Raw genomic sequence first — 24,289 nt, forward strand, 5'->3', positions numbered from 1 at the left:
CAGGAGCAGGTACTGTACTGTGGAGCTGGTTTTAACGCCCGGTGCATTGGATGGCATGGAAGACATTTAAATGCATCCAAATTCATTTCTGTGCACATTCTGTTTGTGCCTGTACAGGAGCTGGGAGTGGTATAATATTTGTAAATTAAATGTACTCCGTTTATGTCAAATTAAATGGATCTGTCTTACTATCTTGCTTACAGACTTTAAAAAGGTCATGAATATAGTACTGTACTTTAATAAGTAGAATAATCCTCGAAGGCATTTTATCAATTCTGATTCATTGAATATAAATATATATATATATAGGGGTCTTTTTTCTCTTTTTGGTAGATATTTTAGGATTTCTGATTTTACGTTGACCTTGATTTCTGTTGTTTTAATGGGAAAAAATGTCATGTGTGATTTATCTTTAGTAGATTTACATAAATATCTTTCTGCTTTTCAAACGTGTACGTAGCTGATGCCATTTCAATTTTCTCCAACAGGTGATAGAAGTTTCTCATTTTTATTTTCAAAGTCATTTCCAAAGTCACCGCCGTCGCTGTTTCAGTCCTTAGTATCTGCAATAAGTCAATGGAGATTCAACCTCTTGTCTTTTACTGCTGGTTGAAAAGAACTGACAGGAGATTTCTGGAGCGCATGGAGAAAAAATGAGTGCAGTTTTACGTGTTGCGTAACAGGTATTTAACCATGCAGTTTTCCAGATTGTGTAAATGCTTTTAATAGGTTTGTATTGTTCTCCCTGGAAAGTGGATGTAATTACAATGCATCTCTACTTATGTTGTAGGTTGTTCAAAAAGAAAATGGTTTCAGAAAATGAGTTCCTGCATGAGCACTGGGATTTACAATAGTTTGGGATGTTATTAATCAGTTTTGAGCAATGAGTTCAGGTGAGTTAAGATGTTTATCAAAGATTTGACTCGCATTAGATAAATTAGAGGCGGCTTAAATAAAATTAAAAACCCAGACTTTTCATTTTTAAAATGTCTCCTATTTGTTTTTACCATTAAAACTTTACCATTTTATTCTTTTAAGGCTCAGCAGAAAAATCATTTTAATTATTCAAAGGGAACAGTATAAAGTGTTCCTTCTTGGTTGGTATAAAATACCAAAGGGGGTAAGAGGTGGAGCCATATCTGGTGAAGTAATGTGGCACTTCTACGGTTTTTGTTCAGGAGACCAAATGTGGTGGGTGATGTGAATATCTGGGTTTCTGAAAAAAGAGACAAAACTGGACTCTAGTAAATATGTACTCATCTAGCGAATGGTGTGGGGATAAATCCAGATTATTGTCATATCTCTCAGGATGGTTTGTCATGTTTCAGTGGTAAATTTTCAATTTGCACTGCACATTTTAGTTGTACATGTAGCTATTTCAGGACGTGTGTTGGTAGAGTTGGCATAGATATCCTGCCCTCTTGCCACATTTCAGTCCCGAGCTTAATATGAAGTTCATGTTTAAATGATTGGTACTGTTTCTGAGGAAGACAAGGCCATATGTATGATATCCTTTCATCGCCTTTCCTTCTAGACTGATGTTCTATAGAATCCATTGAAATGGAACAGGCATTTCCCATCATATATTGTGAAAAGCTATAAACCAGCCTTCGGAGGTTTCACTTACAATGTTACATGTCTCGGTGATGGGGGAGAGTTGGAGGTAGTTATATGCTCACTCTAAAATGCCATTTTTGTGCCATGATATAAGACCCAGTGTTATGGGTCCAACGTTTAGCCTCTGTAAAAGAACACGCACGGTTTGTTGAAAAATGAATGCCATTAATGTTTTACCAGTCCTTTAATCTAAAGTGGATATCCTGCTTTCCTGAAACAGATGCTGAGGGCAGGGTTTTCAAGACAACACAATCTCTCCTCACAGAGCTTACAGTACCAGTAAATACTTCGCTCTGACAGTGACCTTAATAAATTTACTTCCACCAGTCATGTGCTTGTTTGTCATTCTCTATGGGCAATTCCTTATTTTCAAGACAGCTTGATAATGAAAACATTGACATATGAAAATCAATGGGTTTTGTGAAGACAGAGCTTTGCAGAAAAAAGGGTTTTTGATTTAAGGCAATGATGCTTTGTTTGTTAAAAATGCTTTGTTTTTTTTCTTCCTTTTCATTGCTTCACTGTTGTAAACGTTTTTCTAAAAGTATATAAAGTACTTATGTTTAGCTTAAGTAACTGCTGATGTAGGTCTATCGTTAATGTGATGATTTATTCAGAAATACCATAATGAAGCTGGTTTCTATAAATCTTTTTGTTCTATTCTGGGAATATCTTTTTAAATCTTTCCCTAAGTGAAAAGGTGGAGTGGTCATTGAGGGAGTTGGTCTAGTGGTAATCTATTGCCATACTGGGCTTTTCTGTATTATATAAGAAAAAGAAATGTAGCAAAAATGAGTAACTCAGAAATATGCATTGGCCTGAGATTATTTTCTTCAGTCATTCGTGTAGGAAACCTGGTGCAGCACTGTTTCAACCACCTGTAGTATTCTGGATCAGGATCATACAGAATACTACAGGTCAGTCATTCACAATGCAGTGCTAGAGCTTTAACACTCCAGGGATAATGAAACTATAGCACCCTGTAGTATTTGGGTATGATGCATGTCCATTTATTATCAAGCTTCTACTTTGTGACACTAGGTTTAGATTATCATGTTAAACTTTGTAATCTAATTGTTCCTCAGTTCCGGGGGCTATAAAAAGTATTAACCCCTTTTGGCGCTTTTCATAATTTATATTCTTACATCAAGGAATAAGTTGAAATTCATAAAACTGATTAACACAAAATACTCTGTAACGTCAGATTTAAAAAAAAAACTGAAGGTTTTTTGAATTACAAATAACAGACAATGACTGATTCCATAAGTTTTCACACCTTTTGCTAAGATACTGTACATACCGTAGCTAGCAGCCATATCACTCTGCAACTCACAACTGGCAGACCACTGAAGCTCAGTAGGTGTGAGTCTGGTCAGTACCTGGATGGGAGACCTCCTGGGAAAAACTAAGGATGCTTCTGGAAGAGGTGTTAGTGGGGCCAGCAGGGGGTGCTCACCCTGTGGTCCATGTGGGTCCTAATGCCCCAGTATAGTGATGGGGACACGATACTGTAAACAGGCACTGTCCTTCGGATGAGATGTAAAACCAAGGTCCTGACTTTCTGTGGTCATTAAAAATCCCAGGGCGTTTCTCGAAAAGAGTAGGGGTGTAACCCCGGCGTCCTGGCCAAATTTCCCATTGGCCCTTACCAATCATGGCCTCCTAATAATCCCCTTTCTCTGAACTGGCTTCGTCACTCTGCTCTCCTCCCCACTGAGAGCTGGTGTGTGGGGAGCATTCTGGTGCACTATGGCTGCTGTCGCATCATCCAGGTGGGGCTGCACACTGGTGGTGGTGGTGGAGGGGATCCCCATTACCTGTAAAGTGCTTTGAGTGGAGTGTCCACTATATAAGTGCTATATAAAGTGTAAGCAAATATTATTATTATTATTATTATTATTATTATTATTATTATTGCATTGTTAAACCCTGGTACAATCAGTTGTCTTCACTTCACGTAATTATTTGATTGGAGTCCACTTGTGTACAATTAAAAAAAATAGTACACCTGTCTGTGAGAGGTCCCACAGTTGATTAGTGCATTTCCAAACTAAAGTTTCATCACGAAGATCAAAGAACATTCAATCCAAATCTAATAGAAGGTTACCGAAAAGTACTGTACCGTTCAGGGAAAATATGCAAGAAGATTTCAAAGGCTTTGAATATCCCCTGGGGCACTGTCAGTTCCATCATAAATTCACCATTGTGCCATAGTTTCTCCATTTCTTTGTCTAGTGGAAAATGCCAAAAGGGGTGAATACTTTTTATAGCCCCTAAACCTACAGTATATCTCCAGTAGGACACCAGGGAAAAAGGATGGAAACTAACCCTGGTGTGGAATAAATCTGTTGTCATCTCTTCTGTGAAGAATAAAAACATCACCTTTCACATTTGGCAAAAACTTTCTTACACCCCTTCATAATGAGATGGCGACAGTCGGTTTAGCTGAGGACTCTTTGAGACACACCACAGTTGAAACTTTCATAGCTACCGCTCCGGTTGTTGAGATTGATAATCTTTCATGTTAGATCTTCAGTCAGTTCAGACCTCTCTGATGATGGCGTGGTACTGTACTGTGCGTTTGGCTTTTATGTTCAGCTTCCTTTAGTAGCCAACTTAAAGGTGGCTTTCAGAAGCTTCTAGAAACTTGGCAGTTTTACGAAACCTCCACATCACAAAACAGCAGATTACATTTTCAGCGTTCATTTTCAACATTTACAGGGTATGAATCATTGTGAATTTGTTTTTAGAAAGTTATGTAATCTACAGGACTCCTTTTCATATTTTTATAATTCTTGTAACGTTTGTGTGTTTCAATGGTAACAAGACACAAGTGCACTGGGCTTTTGCGGTTTTAAAATTGATCACGCTTGAACACAGTGGCAATTTTCAGTGTGCTCTTCTCAGCTTTATTGCATTGCTTGAATGAGCTTTCTGGAGCCTAGAAGCATTAAAGAACTAAATTGGTTCAAGTTTGGAGGGAGCGTTTGCTAGTGTCTTGCTTGCTGTGTTGATGAATAGCTACAGCAGTGGGATTTTAAAAATGACAAGAGTGTTGTATTTAATATGCAGGTCTGCATTTTCTTAATACTTAAACAGCATCCTATTTAGGAAACAAATGGTGGGAACCAAGATTTTAATTTCCTTTTAAGTGCCTTATTAGCACTTTAATTTATACACAATAAACTAGTTCCGTATTCATGAGAAGAGGAAGGAGATTGCACAGTCCTGGCTGTCAGAGCACCACTAATTCAAAACCAGCACAGACAGGGAGGGCTTACGAAGAATCATACTGATACGGAATCAGGCTTGTAGAACATGAGTCAATATGACCACCCCAAGAACACATTCTTTGTTGTATTACTGGATAAGCTAGCTGGCTAAAAAATAAAAATGAAGAAGAGGGAAAATATGTTATTCGTCAAGCGGGAGTTCTCTCTCCTTGTTTGAAATGTAAAGTGGGCTTCAGCTTGACAGGACCAGCATCATCATTTTTACATTATCGCATTCTGCAGCTTGATTGTCTTTGACAGCAAGGTAAAGCATTCAGTGCGATCCATGTCTCGATCATGCGAGAAGGCATTCAGCTTCATATCGTACAGTTCATACGTCCCTCGATAGCATGATCAGGGTACATTGAGATGCGCTTCACTGTTCAATAACCCTGCTCTCTCTGCCGAGCCAACGTTCAGGCAATTCAGTTGGTTTTATTTTTTTATCATTTTCTGATTTTTAAACACCCGAAATCCTTCTGTTGGGAACTGTAACTTTTCATTGAGTTACAATATAGTATATAAGGTAAAGGGTTCTGTAGAAGCAATCAAACTGCTGGCAGACCCTCCTGGAATTTGTGGCAGTGCAGTTTCTTATATTGTTCTTTTCAGATTGGTGGGAGAAGCGGTAGATTAGAACATGGAAGAAAACTGGATTAATCCCTTTTATGCCCACTTATTACGAGTGGGATGAATCCTGTATACAGTACCAAAATGGGTTAAATTAACTTTTTTTTTCAAAGCAGTGTATTATTCCAACAATTAATCCGTCTACTCTAGCAAGAAAACAAAACAAATCTGAGACACAGGCTATTGATTTTAAGTGTCTAATTTGTATGTTCACAAATTGTACTGCAGCCACTGCACACAATTATGATCCTCTGTGTGCTGCAGTCTGCTACTGTATTTACTCAAGCTTTCAGCTACTCTCATGAGCCATAGCGTCTTATTGCTTGAAGATTCCCAGGGGAAGCAATCATGAGTTCATGACATATGTCCAGAAGGGTAAAGGCTCTTTGGTGAACCTAAACGGTCATTAGTATACCCTGCTTAATGGTTTGATTTTAGATTCCCCCCCTCCCCCTAATCTCCTTTACATGGTTTTATGTTTCATGTGCGCTGTTAAAATCCAATCTTTTCCTGCCCCAAGAGTAGGGCCCAAAGGAAATAAGCACCAATGTATTTTTGATGAGAAAGCTTTGACTTATGCCCATAGAAAATGTTCAAAACAAACCATTTTTTTTTACCAACTGTGCCAAGTAAAACACTGGGCAATGTCATGCATTGCAAGTGGTAGAAGCATTATCACGTTTGCAAAGTGTCGGCCCTAAATTATTCCTGGTGAAGCTGCAGGTGAAGGTTTATGTAAAATATCAATAGAGCAGTTACTCTGGGTGTGTAGTGACCTCCCAGTGCTGTTAGCATTATTTGTTGCTATGACAGTTGCATCTTAAATTAATCCCTGCATTGAGATATAGTGAACATAAAGTGTCGACCAGATATCGCACTGGATTGGACATTTCCATTTAATTCATTACAATAATAATACCTACATCTACATAGCAAACTAGTGATGCTTTTGTTTCTTTTACCAAACATATAATAAAAAGATGTGTATTATTGTCCTCATGGTGGCTATGTTGCACAAAGCCTACCTCTTGTGTATTTCCCTGCACATTGACTCCCATTTGCTGTGATATAAATATCCTCCATTAATAGTCAGCTATGAAATAGGGTGACCTGCTAAAATCAAACCCAAAATAAAGTCTGACATTTGCAGTGTACTGTTCCACCAATTAATCTGTCTACAGATGAAAGATGATACCAAGGTTCTGGTCCTAGGTAGCTGACCTGCTTCTAACACCATCCATAGTCAAACTAAAGTTGACACAATCAACATTGCTTCTAATTCTGAGCGCCTCTTTTTTTTTTAACGGGGGAGAATAACTGCAAGTTTAAGGGCTGAGGAAGCTGTTTTATTCGTTGATGTCGTGGGACAGTGATTGTAGAAAATAAACAAAGCGTGACAGTGGGAACAGGACCGGCGGAGCATGTGGTGGATTTCAATTAAGTGATCGTTTCAGATAGCTGGTGAGGAGAACTTGACATAGTCTGTTGCATTAAGCATGACAGTCTGACCCGGTTTGTACCGGGTACCTGCACAGGTACTTTGTAGCATCTACATGTAGTTCTGAGAAGTTTCCCCGATATTGTTGGGCCTCCTAAGAAGAATGATTTGTTGGCACCAATTATTTTAAACACATCAGAAGAGCCTGGGAAGTCTCCAGACAAGACATGTTTTTTTCAGAACTTGCTACAGCTTCTGTCAGTGATGTTTTCTTGCCCAAGGGTTATTAGATATGTTTAATCCTTTCTATGATCATAATATCTCTGTGTTTTTGTTACTCCTAGCAGATGTGCACATGGACACTGTTGCAGATAAAATCAGTATGGAATGTTCATTTCTGCCTTAATCATCCGTGTTTTAGTGCTGCGATGCAAAGGATACGCATTATCTGATGGTGAGGAATTCGGTGACAGGTTGCTTTTGATTAATGTGGTACGCATTTAGAGATTCTCAGTTATTGGAGAACAAAAAAACAGTTATGTTGGTTTTAAATGGGACCAGAAATGGAGTTAATTTCTTCAGCACGTAGATGAAGTGTGGCTCATGCAACTGTTTAATGTTGTCAACATGTTTATGAAACTGAACAAAATAATCCCTCAAGCCCATCAAATCTCTTGTAAAGAGGTTTTCTGGAGTTATCAAAAGAGGGGTTATCACATGGTCACAGAAAGCTTTGGGAAATTATTCACTAATGAAAATAGATACAACACCCAAGTCAAGTTGTCTTGTTCTTTAATCAGTTGTAGGAAAGGATGGGCTGAATGGCCTCTTCTGATTGCCCAACTTTTTTAGCAAACCTCCAACAAAATTTGGAGTGAGGTTAGAATTTTCCAAGTATGTAGAATTCCTCTGATCAGCAGTGTCAGACTTCATGCAATTACTGAAGTTTAATAATGCAAGATAAAGCATCTTTGTTTTACATGCGTACATATACAAGGAGATTTTGTCGTGTTTATTTTATTAAAAAAATCTTTCCTTTCCTCTTACCTGCATCTCCTGGTATGTTCCAAACCTTGAAATTCTAAAATGTTCTCTGGGTGACTGCTGAGATAAATATTACTTTTGCACCCTTTCCTCTGTTTAAATCTGTTAAGATTTGTTCTGCTGTTCTCCAGTCCTTTATGAAGTGCATGTCTTCTGTATGGTACAGAGTGAGCTGTTCTTAGTTTTTTTTGTGGCTTTTCAGCACCCTATGTTCTCAGTTTTGACTATTATACTTTTTGCAGTGCTCTTGAAATCATGTCCCAAATACACTTGGGCAGCTTTTGTGAAGATAAGATAAATTAAAAATGATTATTCCCTTAATACTTTTATTTGTGTATTTTTTGTAATTATAAAATTATCAACATACACAGCAGGAAATCAACATTAAATTAAATTAATGGTCTAATATTTTCATGTCCAAAAAGTCTGACTTGGAAATGGGATGCTATTTACTCAGATTAAAGCATTGTGCATTTTCCCCTGCCATCACTATAGTTCTGCACAGCTCTACACATTGGACATTTAACTGACTCTGATAAATGCCAGTGGTCGTTCTGGGTGGATAAGCATCACTGTGTGTTACACGGATTTTCAAGATAACCTTACATTTCTATCTGTTTAAGACCTTAAAGCAGTTGCAGAATCATCTGTGTCAACAAATAATGATATTGAGAGTCCAGAGAGTCAGAAAGCACTGTGGCTACCAGGACCAAGACTGGGAGAACTAGGAACCCTAGAGCAAATACTAGCAAATAATAGAGTAAATACCCCCCCCCCCCCAACAAAAATTAATGATGTTTATTCAAGATCGAAGTGTGCATTTATATTTTTTTCTGGGTGAAAAGATACCTTAAAATGAATAATTAGCAGATTAATAATTTGATTGCATTTCAAGTGGACATGACTATATTGGACACATTTCACGTTATTTTTAAAACTAAACATTTCTAATAACTGTGGTTTTTGGTAGTTTATTACTGTATTCCAAATGCTGCTATTTAGGAATGGGTTTTTCTTTTTCTTTCTCTTTCTTTAAGCGGCGTATTTTACTTACATCTTTTTTGCAACATCAGGTTTAAACCTAAAACAAACCCAAAAGAATAGACAATTAAACAGATGACTGATAATAGGACTTTGAAATTATCATTATAAAATAGTGAAAAAACGTGGGAAATGTACTATTAAATCTTTACCGTTTGTGCCTTACTATGTGTTAGTCTTTATAGGGAAACTCCTGTAGCAAATGTCTTATTTTTAATGCATTCTCTTCACTTCACTGTTCTGTGTTAGAATGCACAATGACACTGTATTTGTACACCTTTTCATCCAAGCTTGAATACATCATCAACTTCTAGACTTCCTGACAAATAAATGAAATTAGATGGGTGTGAGTGTCAATGAGTGTTGAAATGCTGTCCATATTACTTATCTCATACCTTCTCGTGTCCTCTTTTTTTCTTGAAGGAAACTGCTATTACTATTCTTTAGGAAGAGATGGGAAAATCGATTGCCTGTTGATCTCAAATGTGCAGTTATTTTTGTTGACCCTAAAGCAGTAGTGCATTTTTTTCCACAGGATTCTCTTGAGTGTCTTGGCACTTAAGAGAATGAATGAATTAATTGATTGCCCTCATAGCTTTGGCAGTCAAATACTGTTTTTGTTTCACCATTTACTGTGGGAAATAATAAATAGCTGATCTATGAATTTTGTCAAGGATGTCCATTCTTGTTTTCCTTACAGGCAAGTGTCTTAATGTGCCTTTGTGTGATGTCGAAAGAATCCCTCATTTCTACTATATACAGGGTTTGTAAGTCCCCAAAGTCAGACTTTGTTTCAAAGTGGCACTTTTTTGTATCGCATTCTGTATGAGAAATGGATCCCGATGTAATGTTTTGCATATAGATTTGCTGTAGATCAGTTTCCTACAGGAAAGAAAAATGATCCTGCTTTTTTTGTATCCTAACATGGATTTTGTTTTGTTTTTTCCTGTGACCTTTGCGTCTGAAGGAGGGATGGGACTTTGTTTTCTATTCAGTTCACATTTTTCTAATGTCGTAGGAAAGGGAAAATTATCATTTCTTTCTGTCTTTTTATAAAATGGCCACTAAGCATTTTTAACGCATACTGTAGCTTAATATATTCAGCATCTATAAACCATGAAAATTTAAAGAAAGCTCTGTGTACGTCCTCTGGGTTGTTGGCACTTTTAGAGGGATGTTCAGACTGATGTTTTCTAGAGTGTAGCTGACAAGGTCTGTAAGTATGAATGTGCAAGGCTTTGCTTGTATGTGGGTTTTAATGGGTCTTTATTTTTCACTTTGTCAGCTGTAAAGTGGATTAATGGTTTTGTCCCCAAATAGAAAGTGCTTTTTTAAGACTGTACCCTTGCTTGTTGCTGAGAACACGGTAAAGAAAAAAAAATCCTTTGGACAGTACTTGATGACTTACAAAGAACAAAAACGGTCAGTAATTTAAGAACACAGAAAGATTATCATTATTATAATTAGCTTTTACAGTCGCTGTGAGATTCTCTGTCCTTCGTTTATTCAAATCGTTACTCTTGCCGACTACTCCCTTCTAAATTTATAGCAGGACTCATGTTGAAGTATAAGATGCCACACTTTAAATGTAGTACTTTCTTAAGAAATATGTTTTCATGGTTCATGTTTTTACTACGTTGTCTAAGTCATCAGAAAGTTGCTTACTCTTGCATACTAAAATGGTGATAGCTGATGGAAGATATTGCCTTATGCTATTTTAAACAGGCTACCGCATGCAGCAGGAGCAATAGCTTTGTGTCCAGTAGATGATGGAGTTGCAGGGCCTGATCGTTGAAACTGTAGCACCGCTGGAGTGATCTCAAACAAACTCCCAGCAAAAAACACTCAACAGAGAAAAATGAAATGGAGTGGGAGGTGAAATCCGCTGGTCAGTTGTGGGTCATTAATGTCACCTTTAAAGAGGCCATTCGCTGGGCTTTCAGCACCTATGAAGGGGGGAATTTGAAAAATCCTTGTAGAAAAGTGTTCTTGGAGTTCTCCATTTAAAGTTAGTAGACACTGTTGGCAAATCATGAAGCTAGAGTGCAGATCCAACGAAGACGCTGAAAGGAATGGCCACAGGAGCCTGAGTTTCTGCTGTGGAGGGTGCGGGCAAGGGAACCAGCGATATGGCGGACTCCATATCGGATACTCACAACAAAACGTCATTGCTATTATTAGTTATAATTATTTGACTGCCTTTTATAATTCAAGCACATTTATGTTTTCAGTGTTAGTAGCGTGTTTATGTTGGCTGAAGTTTCGACATGCCACGTCACTTCCCCAAACACCAAGTATCTCTCTTGGTTGTAATGAACGTTTAGTGTTGACAGCTGTTACCTAATAAAATGCTGTTTTACTAGTACTAGGTGCACCGTTAATGTGAAGGTGGATTTTGAATCGGCGCTTGTATCTATACATGTATGAAAGCAGTTGCAACAAGGATGGGTGTTAGAGTAACAAGATGATAAGCATGTCTATCTCCCAGTTTTGGGTTTGATTCTGGACCGGGGAGCCTTTTGTGTGGAGTTTGGTGCCTGTACCTCCCAAAGTGCGTTTTGCTGTGTGCTCTGGGTATCTTCTGCCTTCCAAAGCCATGTTGGATAATTTACTTCCTGTTTCTTGACTGTCCCTGTGCCCTACGATGGACTGGCAACCCATCCAAGGTGCTGTCTCGCCTTGTGTCTGGCTTGCTGCAGCCTTTCCCAGGAATATGTGGTGGAAAGATTCAATGATGAAAATCCTGTCGAGATAGGCTAAGCTTTCTGAAAGGAATAGGATTGTGCTGAAGTTACCTTTCATATTTCTTAATCTTCCTGTGTCTCCCTTAGTATCTGCCTGCAGCGTCCTTTCCTTATTAAGTCAGAGAAACATTATTCAATCCTGATCTGATATTTATAAAAGAGACTGGTTCAGAAACCTCCAATAGGATATCTCCAGCTTTTCTCCTCTTGATGCTCAGGTATTGTCTCAATATCAAATTTCAGATGTATAGATTTACGTAATATTTTCATACTATATATATCTTTCTTTCCAGTTGTTTTGTTTGACTGATTAGTTTTGTCATTTGCTTCATATTTTCTGGATTACTCTGACATGGTCCGTTTTCCCTGACAAAATGCTGGTATGCCTCTTTTAAGCAAATCCGAAACGCCAACGCTTTTTAGTTAACATCATCAACAAAATCGCTTAACAAGGAAATGTTAATGGGCCCACACATCAAAGGTTGTGCCAAACACTGCAGCTAGTGCTGAAACCTTGCACAAAACATGGATCCAAAGTCACATTACAGTATAAATAACACTTTGCTCTGAGTTTTTTCTTGATAATTGGGTGCTATCACTTGTGCCCTAGCATTAGTGCTTTGCCCTGTGGTCAAAATCTTGTCTGCGACGTCTGTATATCCTGGTCTTGTTAAACGAATGTTTTTCATGCTCTTAACACTGTCGCTATTTCTGGGGCCTGTTGTGATCTTTTCCATGAATGTGCTGTATATGGCAAGTGTTTTAAAGGCACACGAATCTGGAGTGGTTTGAAAACCACATACGTCTAAAACTTTTCAAACCATTTCCCATCAGATTGCTTTCGTTGCATTTGCCTATATCGTTTCATTGCAAATGAGCATGGTAACCTACAGTAGTATATAAACCATTTTTCCCTCCAGATATGAAACTGTTGGATTTTCTGACTGAAATGACTTGCAGAATGCAGTGGACGTGATCAAACAGCCTAACTGTACTGTACAAATTTCAGTAACAGCGGGGGGAGGAAGAACACCTTTTTTGCAGGCATTCTTGTTTCTGGCAGAATGACCTTGGTTGCTAGGCATTGGATTCCTGTAATACTGTAGCACATCGCACAGCTCAGTCTCAGACCTGAGATAGCAGGCATTTTCATGAGGCCTGACTGACCTAATGACAGGACAGGGAGCGCAGTGGTCCAGCAGTGTCCGTACAATGATGGCAGAGTAATAATATGAATATTTGACATGTAACTGATCGGTTCGCGTGGAAGCAACTAAGCAGTGTTCACAAATTGTACCAATGCACCATTGCTTTTCTTTGCTGTGATCATAAACCACATTTTCTCCATTCATTCTCATTAGTTTCATTTAAATGCTTTTACCTTTTTGTTTCTTTAGTTTGTTGTTGTCTAATCCTCAATTTAGCGTAATTGTACAGTAGCTTGGAATTATGTTACACATGACCTGTTCAGCTCTTCACTAACGCATATTAACAACGCACTCGAGGGAAGGCGCCATCATTAGTTAAAGCCTAGTTGAGCACTGATTGAGAACTTTGAACATAATGCTGTCTGACCCCCAGACAGGCCGGCTGTGCCCGCTGTTCAGAGTAAGCAAGCCTTTTCTGCGGCCCTTTTGTGACTTTTCAGCAGAGTAGGAAAAAAAAGGAAGTGCTCCAGCGCTTCTCTCTAGGTGGGTAGGCGGGATTTATAGACTACATTTTTAACCAAACACTGACAAATCCCACCAGGTGAATTGAGGGTAGAAAGCATCTTGTTAATTGTTTGGCTTGTGATGAAAGGAATGCCTGAAGCAAATATCTTCACCTGTCAAGGTTAAGAATTTTAAAAGGTTTTTTTATTGCTGAACGGGTGCTAATGTAATCAGCTATAAACTAATGACATTTTATGGCCTCTTGACTTTGGGAGTCAAGGGATCAGGGTTTGCTCTTTGACATCCTGCATTGCTGGGCTTGTGTGCATAGATGATGTACACTGTTTGTAACCAGAGGATGTTTCATGAGAATTTAATGAAATGAGTGAGTGATTTAATAAGATTAAATTTTCCACTGAAACTGCTTTCTTCCAGAGGATTTTTAAGTAGTTTCCTGATCACCGGGAAACCCTTGTTTGCTGTTATTTAATTCTGAAATTGAGGTAAAAAAAAATAAAGTGTATGTTTTGATTACTTTTTGTGTCTTCTTTGTTTTATTGGGAGACGGGTATTAACCTCATGGTGTGCATATTATATCCACGTCTTTTTGGTGAATTTAAAACGTGCACACTCGTTTGTTAGATCAGCACATTAATGTTGAAGAGAGCACTGAGAAACCTGTATGGAAATGTATAAATTATCGTGCCAGATTGGGGTCGAGTGCTGTTACGCAACGTTGGTGTAATTAATTCAACGTTCAGATGTTCTTTGTTGATCAAGAATGCCTGCAGTGGTCAGTGTAGAGCACTGTGACTGGTTGCCATATCTTTCTAGGAGATGATGGGCGGTAGTCTGCTTGTTCATCCAAGATGTCCCTGGAGCATCACATCTGAGCAGATGTGATGTGACTTTTTCAAACATAGATGAAAAAGACTTGACAAATAGGCCAGCCTCTGATTTTGAAGATTGTCATTATTTATACAGTATATATATATAATGGAACCAGGTAACGGATCTACTGTATCATACAGCACATCTTCAGATTTTTTTCCTACTGCACACCAGTAAAGAAAAAACATAAAAACATATATGAGGTCAAAAGCCATAAAGATTTTGGATATGACTTAATTTTTGGCACCACTAAGTTGCATCATTAAGAACTTGAAATGGGCTCACCTGATGAAGTATCCTTTTTAGTGACCTATAGACACCTATTTTGCAGAATTAACTAATAAATGTACTGCTGGAGCCTTTCTGTATTCTGCTGTACATTCAGAACTACAGGGTGAACTACAAAGATGAGCCCAGAGACTAGTTGATTTTATTGGGGTGTCTTACCATACTGTTCCATGATTTATAATGTTTATCAGAACAGTGAAATTAAATACTTATATTTAATCTGCAGTAATTTAAAATGATGTATTTTCTGGAAAGAAATAATTGGAATTAAAAATCTCAATAGTGTTCTTAAAAAGTTATCTTCTCATTACCAGTATGTTGGACCCACTGTGTAATGGCTGATATTACACAATCTTATTTTCTTACAAAGATGATTTGCCTGTCGATACTCAAAGGATGTGGAGTACATCTTTTTTTACTTTACTGTAAGATTTTATTCTTTCACACCTACAGTCCTTTGAGACATAAAAACAGGACACCGATACAGTATGTTAAACCAATCAATGAATAAAATGAAAAAAAAATACAGTTTTACGATGCTGTAGAGACAGTTACACTACATTGATATCATGTGTCAATTATACTCTTCCGGTACAGGAAACAGTGGAAACATTGTTAAATCCAGTCAATTGCTGGAATAAGAAGGCTGCCCATTTTATACAAGAAATCTTTCTTTATTCATCACTTAACTTCGTTCAACTGGAAAGGGCAAGTTCGTGTCGTGCTGTTTTGATACTGTTGTGGATGGGTGAAGAGGAGAGGAAGCCTGCTCTGAATCTCTTGTGTGCATGCTTCATCTCTGTTAAAGTCAGGAGCTTTTATCGCTTTTGCAAGCTACACCTTTTATTACTTCAACCATGGGCTTTTAAGTCCTGGTATTTTTTTTTATTTGTATGGATTTTTGTGTTCCATTATTTTATGATAATAGCACCACAAAAGCTAAGGTTTTGATCTTGAAAGCGACAAGAAAACTCTTCTTGCTAGTAGAACTGATATATATATATATGTGCCGGCAACCTCGTTCCTGTGTTGTTCTAAAACATAACTTTGTTTGCTTGTGATAATTTAATTCCTTTGATACTCTTAGCATTTGTTTGTTTTGAGAGCTTTGTATTTCTGGTTAAGATTACCTTGGTGGCTGTATTTGTGTTTGCTTGCAAGTAGAATCAGTCAGGTATGAGAACTTTTAAATTCACTTACAAAGACTAAGGAACTCATATTTTCCTAGGTGTGGAATCTGAATTAAGTGCCAGACGTATACCCTTGAACCTCCTGTCAAGATCTGTGAAAGGTTATAGTCCTCTGTTTTCTGTGGAGGGCAAAGGTCTTTATACCATTATAGACTCAACCTCCAAATAATGATTGAGCTTTACTAATGCAGAATGTTCTTTTCAAGCTTACATGTGCCTCTTCTCTTTATACTCTGCTTCTTTTGTCATGTCTTAATGAAAAATGCAGTAATTGAATGCCACAGCGTGCTTGTTTTTAAAAAGCAACAGCCAATATGAATATGGGGCAGATACTGTGGTGGGTTTGGTTACCTGTTGCCCTAGCAACTTGGATTCAGCATGTAGTGTGAATTTCTGACTAAATGTTATTGCCAAAAACTGGTGTAGTCAGTACATTCCTTTGCTAGCTGTACTGTTCTCATTTTGTGTAAATATCCAAAGTCTTGGACCAGCTTCTTCATTGCACACTAGGGTACCATGATTCATAACTTTAGTGATCCAATTCTGGAAAAAATTGTAGTGTGCTTTCAGCAGTTAATTAGTAGGAAGCTCACCATGTGTCCAGACTGAAAAAGTCAATTGTAGAGCTTCACAGTGGAGGGATGTAGCCTTTAAAACTTGGATTATTAGGCATGCCTTTACACAAAGGGCTGTGGAGGTATGGAACAAGTTACCCAGCCATGTTGTTAAAGCCAGTTCCCTGGCTTCCTATAAGAATTTGAATTTGTAGGTGAGCTCATGTCAGACACAGAACCGGTTCCTTAGATTAGTTATCTTTTAGCAACCAAACTAGTAAAATGGGCCAATGGCCTCCTTTTGTTTGTAACCTTTTTTATGTTCATGGCAAATAGTTTGCTGATGTGATTGAAACTAAATGGACATTTAATAATAGAGAGGAAAACTTTTCAGATTAGTCTTTCTAGAATTTCAAGTTTCTAACCCTAAGAAATTAAGGGTTATTTTGATGCTCTTTGTACAGTGAAAGTGTCCTAATAAGGCTGCAAGGACTGTGCTAACTATGTGATCACCCCCACTCCCAGCAATTCTTGCTGCAAACTTTGGAAACTCCTGGGAGAGCTGATTTTTGTTTAAAAACAATATTATTTTAATAATGTGCAGAAAACCGCCTTTGTACTAAAAGGCTCTGCACATCAATCAAATTAACAGCCATTAAACACGTTTGTCAAAACTACTTCAGGATGTACAGGGTATTTTTATAAACTTTGTTACATTTTTAATCCATCTTTAAAAATAGGAAACCTATTTTTCGGTCTAAATATTTGACACAGCTCATTATCTGTATCATACTGCAGTATAAAAATGATTTCCCCTCAGATTTCAGACTGGGACCCTTTGCACCTGTTGGTTCATGCCAAGAATAGCAGTGACAGAATTGTATAAAGTTTGGGTACTTTTACTTTATTTTAGGTGTTTCCTGTAGGCTATGTACGATAGGTCTTTAATACTTCCATGCTGGCACCTGTAAAAGGCTAGATATATATTTTGTGACCCGCTTTCACTAATCAATAGCTCATAAAGTACATGTCCTGAATGCGTCACTCATAAGGTAACAATATGTCATTTCCTAGTACTCAACAAACTCTTTCGGTGACAAAGTTGCAATTTGTGACTCGCAAAGGACCACTGAAGTACAGTAGTATGACTTTTTTGTATAAAGGGAGCTCATGTCAGACATAGAACCAAACCCAAGCCAAAGAATATGTATACCACTCTTAGGATATTTATTTAGCTCACAGTTACCTACAAAGGTCTGTTCCAAATCAACAAGGTTTTTATTAATCTATTTTGTTTTTTCCCCCCTTATTAAATTGCTCATGTTATAAGCAAATTAACAGCACTTGATAAAACCTCTGGTTGCAGTAGCATTTCTCCAGTATTAATAGATTATATTTTGTCTGTTTAGTTAACAGCTTGTTGATGAATATCTTATGTAGTAGACTGTGTTGAAAGATTGCTCTAAAGATTTTAATATTCTAGCTTTGGTATTGGTAATTTATGCTGTTATATAAAGATCGGTATTAAAAATGTATTGGAATCTGCACACTAGATATGCTCAAGGCATTACTGTGCTGTTCTTTCAATTCGATGATAATAAACCAAGTTTTTGATGTAGTTATGGGCAATAATGTTGTAATGTGCCGATGGGAATTTTTGGACACATTTTTGAACTAGTTAGCCAGGTTGGGAAAGTAGTTTTCTAATAGAGATGCTGTCAGAACTGCTATACAGAAAAGTGATTTCCAGCCTTGTATTGGGCATTATAAGAAACATTACAAAAAAGTGGCCATTGAGACCATCTAGTTTGTTTGGTTTCTAGTAGCTAATTGACCTGATTCTTATCCAGCCCTTTGTTGAAGGAAGCTGGTGTATGAACTTCAAGTAAATGACTGAGGAGTTTGTTCCACACCCCCACAATCCTTTGTGTAAAGAAGTGTCCCTAGTTTCAGTTTTGATTCTGCAGAAATCTATTGAGTTGTCTTCTGTCAATGCTTGTGAATATTCTGAAGATTGGAATCTGATCCTCTTTTGAGTTTCGAAACTACAATTTTTAACTTGTTAAACCTTTTTTGCAACGGTGTTACCATAATTGTACACCGTATTCTAAGTGAGATCTTCCACCTGCATTGCACAATTTTAACATTTTGCATGAAGTGATATCATCCCTTGAATTATAATTAAAAGTGAAAAATGTATACTCTGACTTGGGTGTTTTTACTTCCCCACAGTCTAGAAGAGATTGAAAATAAATCAGTTTTGTGATAAATTGCTGTATTTTTAGAAAAACAATATACACAAATAAGTATGAAAATGCAGTGAATAAACTCATAATCTGAACTGTGATTATTGATCTCTTTAAACAAAGTAAGATCAGATTAGTTTCAACCTCACTCTTCACCTAGAAATAACAGATTTGTAAGGACTCAAGGCCCTGTATGGCAAGTGGTTACTACCCAGATTAAGACTTCACTTGTATTTATCAAGTCTACTATTTATCAAGATAGAAAACTCCTTGATTTTATAATTGATTGATCCCAGTGGGATGTTAAAACTCAGAACAGGCTTTTCTTTTCCGAGTGCGGAAAAGCCTTCATCCCCATTTCCCTCGGAGCAGAGACATTTCTTGGCGGCACTCCATTTGGTTAATCAGCATAAATTCAAACACCTGCCTGCTCTTCATTCAAATACACTGAGTTGCTAAAGCAATGCCAGCCATTTCTTCAGTTTTCTGTTTTACTACTCTTTGGAGCACAGTCTTCATAAACCAATGGCTCAAACAACTGCAATGATGGGATCTCTGTGTTTTGTTTGCCAAAGGTTATGACCTGTTCCACCAGCTCCACTTAAAGATTCCACATGTTTAGACATACCAGTTCACAGGGGGTTCTGGTGGGTGATCTGGAACAGCAAAAAAATATGCTTTGCATTTGGCTTTTTACATAACTCGCTTTTACATGAGTTTTCTCATCATTGCTTTGTCTTTGTCTTGTTCTTAACATTCGCAGTAAATGGGTCTGTTGAATCCTCTTATTGCATTCACAGACTAGTGCTCTAAATTACTTGGAATAGGCAATAAAGGGGAGCCTCCAGATTATGTCAGCTGGGTCTTCACAGCTGGACCTGTCAGTCGCTCTATATCTCCTCTAACAGGCAGCACCAAAAAAAGCTGCAAGAGTCTAAAAACAAAGAATTCTGGGTTTTGTCCATCCAGTACCTAAAATGCCTTAAATGCACCACTTTTAAATATTAATATGTTAACAATATACAGTATAAAAATGTTTATACTGTATATAAATCTGGCTAAATAATTTGAGATGTAGATCTATTTTTGCTAATTCTGTTCAACTGATGCTTTTATATTAGCTGGTCTAGTTTCAAAATGATCAATGAACTGTAAAAATACTTAAAAAATAAATTTCAACAGGAATGCAAAGTTGGTTAATGCAATAATTTAACATTTAACACAATAAACAGACCAGTAACTCTGACAAAAGAACAAGGTACTGTATGTATTTCAGGTAAAATATAAATTGCTTTAGGTTGTTAGACTTTAGTGAGCATATTCTATTATCAAGCTTGTGTTTTCAGCATTTTAGGGTGTGGCTGTTCAGCCTGAAAGTACTGCGACAGACACACCACAGAATTTGGCTGCAGTCTTCCTACGGTCTGTCCTTTAACCCGAGGTTAAGCCTGTGAAGGACAGAGACCCTTTGTTGAACTTTATGAAAGTCTCGGCAGTAGACACTTTATTTGACGATGCATATTTGTAGACCATGCAAAAAGTGTTTTATGTGCAGATAGGCCAACCTAGATCTCAGATGTCTGTTGTGCAACACGTAGGTTTTGTTTGTTTTCCCCTGACCTCTTTCTTCTATCTGAGCAAAGCCTGGACACTCGTTTCTCATTTGTTATGGATTCCTTTTCCATTTCGTGGAAGGCTAGGGGCCCTATGTATCATATTTGTTTTTCTCCGTTTTACGATTTGAGTCTAATTCACGGTACAGAACACGTCTAACTATCTCAACTGTCGGCATATTCTGCTGAAATGGTCGTTAGTTTAAAAATCTTTCTTAAGGCAAATAATCGACTTGAAGTTTTTGTGTAGGTAACTATATGCTATAACCCTAACAGATTTAAAGAATTGTGCAGTAGAGGAATGAGTCTGAGGGCAGGTTGTTTTGAATTTTACAGAATGATTTTGTTATATAATTTAATGAATTATATGTTTTATTAACATAGGTTTTAACTTTAGGTCGGTGTTCACTTAATTAATAGAGAAGAAGGAAAACACCATGTATCCTTGTTTGGCTCTGTATGACAAAAGATAAGCACTCATACAGTATAAAGACCCTAATCGTGAAGAAACTGGTATCCTTTCATAATGCAAGCATTGTATATTTAATATATATGCCTGATCGCTTAATCCAGCACAAGAGAAATCTAAACAGTTTTATTTAAATCTTTAGACATTTTGATATCACGTTCTAATAGTTTGGATTTCAGAAAGCTCTTCTACCTACCAGTAAAGCTTGCAGAATTAAAATCAGCTGATTGTGAAAATCACTTTTTCTAGGATATTGTGATCCATGCTGCTTAGGAAGGCCCTTCTGAGTCTTCATCAGAACCCAGTGAAGACTTGTATGAGAAGTGCTGAGCCATTCTTCTGGGATTGTGTTCGTATCTGTTTGCATTGATTTCTGTCTGTTTACTGCCAATTTGGCCTCTTCACTGAGGCTCACTTCATTCTTCACTGCTTTTTTAGCTTCTGGTGAACAACTTGCGAGCATTTTCATTTAGAGAGGGCGCTGCTAGCGTCCTGAATCCCCATCCACTGGTTGGATAAGCTTTTCTGAATAGCCGTAACCTCTTGTGAACTGTTTCTAGACATTATTTATTGTTATTTCTCATGTCAAACCCTATCCAAAAGAATATGTGAGTATCGATTCACATCACTAATAATTGGATAAAAACCACTATAATAATCTGAAAAATAATCAGCTGAGGGTGAAGGGATTCTTTCATTAACTCCATTTCAGCTTTTCTCTTGTAGTCCTGTCTCTGCCTTGTGAAACCATGTTAGGCATTATTTCCATTATGTAGTTTTATATGGTAAAGCGGCTTCTTAATCCATATCAGAGGCAGAAAACTGGCTCATAACATGTAGTTCCATAGCCAGTTTTTCCAAAAGATTTCCCCCAAGCAAATCTAGTTTCCAGTTGCTGTGAACTGGAACTCGGGGAAAGCTCGTTTTCTCAACAGGCTGATCGCTACACACCGCTCTGTCGTTTCACTTGGCTGCCTCTGTTCTGTGACTGTGCCCTGTAGAGAGAGGGCTGTCAGGATCTCTCTTACCAGTGGCAGCACCCTGAAGTGAAATGCAATGTTTGCATATTGTGTTTTTTTTGGCTTTGACATCAAGTGAGTCTTGATGGACTTTCCCTCCCTCTTATTGTCTTTTTGTTTTCCCTTTTTGCTCCCTCTTTTCTTGCCCACAGTAGCAAAGAGAACAGAGAATAGCGCCTTTCCACATTATGCTGTGCCGGAGTGTGACATCACCCCTGGTTTCAGATTTCCTCTACACAGGGATGTTGACAGCTGGGATGTTTTATTTCCTCTTGTGCTCAGGCATCGGAGCGCACAACGGGGAACAGCTTCAAAGCAGTGCGTTTCCCATTGGTGAACTTAAGAAGAGCTGCCTCTGACTGATCTTTTGCATCTGGATAAAGAGTTAAACTTGTCCTCCTCTTAGACTTTGGCTCTGCGCTTCTAATGTTGTGAGATATTAAAGTGTAAGTAAACCTGAAATGCTGATTTTACTCTTTTTGTTATGTAGGTTTTCCCATTTGTTTTGAAATGTTGGATTTTAGAACTGTGGGGTTTTATTTGGGTTAGGTGCAGTACAAATAAGGCACTAGGCAGGAATTGAAATGTAGTGGTTTGCATCGTTCATGCTCAGAGAACGTTTAATATCAGAAGCTGGAAGTAGCACCACAGCTTATTTTTGTTTTTTTCTTTTGTTTAATTATGCGGTGATTAGCTGTGATATTTTATTTTAAAACAGATTGAAAGATAACCTGGTGTATTATTTTATAAAACACATGCTTTGAAAGAAGCATATTTCAAATTTCATTCTATACAGGCATGCACATGAACTCTGCTAAAAATAGTAGCTTTACATAGACCTGCATGGATTTTAATGCTGTTGTTGCTCAAACTATTCCTTATCTTCCACGCAGGTTAAGGAATTAATTATATTTATTTCCTAATGTGCGTCTAGGTAAGCCGAGTGCATTGCACACTGGAAATGGGATTTTTTTGTTGTCTTATTTCTCTGTAGTGTCATGGAATATTACAATTGTAAATGATAGATTCTAGCAGCCTGCAGGGTAATTTTAGCCAGGCAGCACAACCTCTGAGCTGTTGTTTTTCTAATCATGAAGTAATGTGCGGCTTTCTTGTTCGTTGTTGTCCAATTAACCTACTGTGACCTTTTTGGTTAAAAGATTAACTGGTTTCTGTTGAGGCTTTTTTTTTCTTGGCTTATTTCCTTTGTGCGCAAATTAATGATGGATGCATGTCAAGCTGCTCAAGTGTGCCTAAATAAAAATCCATTCTTCCAAGCCATGCCATGACCATACAGTATAAATGGCGGTGTATCCAGGAGGTGTTAAGGATGAGGGGGTGGTCTTCAGGAAGGCATCTCTCACTAGGTTATTAAAGTGGATGTTCTACCACTACCAAATGTAATGTAGGCACTTTCTGAACGGTACGTTGAGTGCTTCTGTTAAAGAAACTTGTCAGAAATACTTCTCTGTGTTTTCTGCTGAACCTGATGTCTGGTTAAGTGCCTCACTCTTTCGGTCTTAATTTAGTTTTGTCAGTCAGCGGTATAGTGAAGTGGTTGGTTCCCTGGATTCAGGACTGGAAGATTGTGGGTTCAAATTCTGGGTGGGGCACAGAGTTGTACTCTTGAGTAAAGTTCTTCTTTGAGTTTTGCTTTAGTGAAATACCAAGTGTAAGTTGCATTGTATAAATGTTAGCCACATTACGTAATACTGGCAATATCTGAGGACTGTTTTGTTTAAACTGTTCTGGTGAATTTTTAGGATCATTTTGTACTGTATTTTAAGTGTAACGTTATCCTTCCCTTAATTACGTTTGCTGCAACTGATGTGTTTTCGTATTTCAGTGATTGTTGGGGGGGTTTAGAAATAGCGCTGGCTTTTTAAGTTATTTTGCACATTTATTTTACAGACTTAGATTAACAATGACATAAGGCTGCTGTTCTGTAAACAACCGACCTACGGTTACAATATCCAATACTCAGTACAGAATAATTATTGACACTAATGTGTTTAACTTTCATACTGCTTGTCAAGTCCTTTGACAAAGGCACAATTTAAAAATATTAAAATTGACAAAGGCACAGTTTAAAAACGAGCAAACATTCTACCTACTCCCATGCTCTTGCTTTTTTGCTTGATTGCATTGGTTTTGGATAGTTTGAGCTGTTCTGACACAAGTTGGGTCGGTCAAATGCAAGTTTATCTTAACGCCTTTGTGGAGCATACAGGTAATGTATGAATTCTATTTGTCAGAAAACGCTTTCTTTTGCGTTCTTCACTGGCATCGTTGACATTTTTAAGCTGAAAACACAAGTACGCTGTGTTGGGGTGGTGGTTTGGTTCCAGAGTGGGATGTCTTCTGTGTAAACTTTGCACGTTGTCCCTGTGTTTGCATGGGTTTGGTCACTTCTGTTACCTCGCACCTTCCAGAGACGTGCTGCCAAGGCCAAGTGGCGTGTTTAAATTGCCACAGTGTGCAGCTGGTATCTGCCAGGTTCGATTCCCAGTGCCCGGTTACCCTGCTGAGGAGGAAGCACCCATGGATCGTGGATGGATATCCCTTCGAAGTGGTGGCACTT

At 37.8% G+C, this 24,289-nt stretch overlaps 1 protein-coding gene across 23 annotated transcripts in view; it reads left to right on the forward strand.

Annotated features, from left to right (window-relative positions):
- The window catches only part of plekha5 (pleckstrin homology domain containing A5), a 172,190-nt gene that overhangs the window by 67,973 nt on the left and 79,928 nt on the right, over positions 1 to 24,289 (forward strand). The window contains exon 1 of one of the 23 annotated variants that reach the window (XM_088645689.1): positions 21,966 to 22,154. The exons of 21 other annotated variants lie outside the window; for them this stretch is intronic. The gene's annotated coding sequence lies outside the window, so the exon portion shown is untranslated. Of the gene's footprint in view, positions 1 to 21,965; positions 22,155 to 24,289 lie in introns of those variants that run through there. One more of the 23 variants, XM_088645686.1, reaches the window with a different exon arrangement.

The sequence above is a fragment of the Lepisosteus platostomus genome, chromosome 9 (assembly GCF_059453375.1).
Source record: "Lepisosteus platostomus isolate fLepPlt1 chromosome 9, fLepPlt1.hap1, whole genome shotgun sequence".
In the NCBI taxonomy this organism is placed as follows: domain Eukaryota; kingdom Metazoa; phylum Chordata; class Actinopteri; order Semionotiformes; family Lepisosteidae; genus Lepisosteus; species Lepisosteus platostomus.